The sequence below is a fragment of the Bufo bufo genome, chromosome 4, assembly GCF_905171765.1.
Source record: "Bufo bufo chromosome 4, aBufBuf1.1, whole genome shotgun sequence".
NCBI classification, from domain to species: domain Eukaryota; kingdom Metazoa; phylum Chordata; class Amphibia; order Anura; family Bufonidae; genus Bufo; species Bufo bufo.
In genome coordinates, this window is record NC_053392.1 from 45,690,424 (window position 1) to 45,693,182 (window position 2,759).

The 2,759-nt window shown below is 39.1% G+C and overlaps 1 pseudogene; it reads right to left on the reverse strand.

Annotated features, from left to right (window-relative positions):
- Nucleotides 1-1,087: 1,087 nt before the first annotated feature.
- Nucleotides 1,088-2,445, reverse strand: LOC120998950 (annotated as a pseudogene).
- Between the last annotated feature and the right edge of the window lie 314 nt (nt 2,446-2,759).

Here is a 2,759-nt window from a genome sequence, read left to right on the forward strand (position 1 = left end):
TTCACGATCTAACTCATATCCGACAGTATATTCTAACATAGAGGCGTTCCCATGGTGATGGGGACGCTTCAAGTTAAAATATACCATCGGATTGGAGAAAACTCCCATCCTATGGTATATTAACTCCTGACTTTACATTGAAAGTCAATGGGGACGGATCCGTTTGAAATGGCACCATATTGTGTCAACGTCAAACGGATCCGTCCCCATTGACTTGCATTGTAATTCAGGACGGATCCGTTTGGCTCCGCACGGCCAGGCGGACACCAAAACTACTTTTTTTTTCATGTCCGTGGATCCTCCAAAAATCAAGGAAGACCCACGGACGAAAAAACGGTCACGGATCACGGAAAAACGGGACCCGTTTTTGCAGACCGCAAAAAAATACGTTCGTGTGCAGGAGGCCTAACCCTGTGTCCTGACTCTCTATTTTTACAAGGTGACATGACTCTGTGTCTTGTGACAGTCTCCACCATGTGATGTGACATCACTTCACTGCCTGGTAAACAGAGACAGACTGAGTAAACTGACAAAACAATTCACCAGACGCCACACATTATAATAAAAAAATGCTTACACAGAGTGAGGAAAATGTTTTTTTATTTTTTTTTAAATTAAAATAAAGAACATTAACATTTTAAAAAATCCAGGACTGTGTCCAGAGAAGATGATAAACCTCTGATGTGGGATGTGGGTGGTAACATAACTACTAAAGTGTCCTTTTAGGTGCAATCATTCCCCAACTCTTCAAATGACACATCCATGGAGCCTGCAGGTCAAATGACACAAGTGTGAATGAGGCTCTCTGGGACAGTACCAGATATCTCAACCCCCAGAAAATAATAGGAATCTGGGAATTTTCTTGCATTACAAATTGTTGTGAGTTTAATTTACAGATGTGCAATGCGGATCGGATGCGGACCAAAAATACGTTTGTGTATATGCCCCCTTATTAATTTGTAAAATTTTCACAACATAATGGCTTCTACCCTGTAGGACTTTTCTGACGATCTCTAAATTTAGCTTTAGTAGTAAAACATTTCTGATTTTATGAACGTGAATATGGCTTCTCTCCTGTGTGAAATCTCTGATGTTCAACAAGATGTGATTTGCTTGCAAAAAATTTCCCACAATCAGATCATGCATACGGCTTCTCGCCTGTGTCAATTCTCTGATGTGTAACAACAAGTGACTTTTCCGTGAAACATTTCTGACATTCTGAGCATAAATACGGCTTCTCTCTTGTGTGAATACTCTCATGTGCAATAAGATATGACTTTCCTGAAAAACATTTCTCACATTCTGAACATGAATAGGCTTCTCTCCTGTGTGAATTCACTCATGTGCAAGATTAGATTTTTTTGAAAAACATTTCCCACATTCTGAACATGAATACGGTTTCACGCCTATGTGAATTCTCTCATGTATAACAAAATATGGTTTTGATATAAAACATTCCCCACATTCTGAACACGAATACGGCTTTATGCCTGTGTGAATTCTCTCATGTATTACAAGATATGGTTTTGATGTAAAACATTTCCCACATTCTGAACATGAATACGGTTTCACGCCTGTGTGAATTCTCTCATGTATTACAAGATATGGTTTTGATGTGAAACATCTCCCACATTCTGAACATGAATACGGCTTTATGCCTGTGTGAATTCTCTCATGTATTACAAGATATGGTTTTGATGTAAAACCTTTCCCACATTCTGAACATGAATATGGCTTCTCTCCTGTGTGAGTTCTTCTGTGTGAAGAAAGTCTTGAGCTATTCGTAAATCATTTTCCACAGTCACCACATTGAAACCTTTTACCCCTTTTGTGACCTTTGGTAACAATCTGAGATAGGATGGAAGAAGTTTCCTCATGATGACTAGTGGGATTGATAGATCTGTATTGTCAGGTCCCAGAGGTACATGAATGCTAATGAGGTCTTCTCTTCTCTGCCGGACATCTTTATCTTTATGGTGTCATTACTGGGATTTTCTGTTATGTATTAAAATTGATTTCAGCATTTTTTCTTTTTCAAACCACAAAAGTAGACAAATGTATAACATTTCTATTAGGCTCGAAATACACTTGTGGTTATTGATGCAGGTTTTTTGAGCCAAAGTTCTATATTTTACTAAGCCTTCATAATAGGCTGACACTTCCTGTTCTGTAGAGATCACTTCTCATTATCACCACAGGCAGGATTACAATGACAGATATCACCTACATGAAATATTCACAATAGATGATAGTCGCCATTTATCTGCTCCCCTACCTGCACAATGACCTCTGCACAAGTCACAGAGCATGCCCACGATACAACAACTTTAAGGAGTTGTCCAGCAAATACATAAAGCAATATTGTTAATGACAATCTACTCATGGCCGCAGTCTAACCTTAACAAGATAAATGAGACAAACATCTCCGGCTGAAACCATGGACATGACGATGAGGTCTATATAGGCTGCACAGTCTCCAGATCCCAATGTCAGCGTGACAGTCCAAGTTGGATTTTTTTGCAGATCTGAGATTTTTGGTGCTTGATCCCTTCGGTTCAATGGCTGCACTGCCACATAACTGTCTTTGGTTGCACGATGCTCAAAGGGGTTGCCTCACATCAGCAAATTACATTTATCATGTATAGAAAGTTACCGGTAATACAAGGCACTTACTAATATATTGTTATTTTATCCATATTGCTTCTTTTGAGGCTTCGATCAAATTACATACTTCTCGTTTCCATGGTTACGTCCACCCT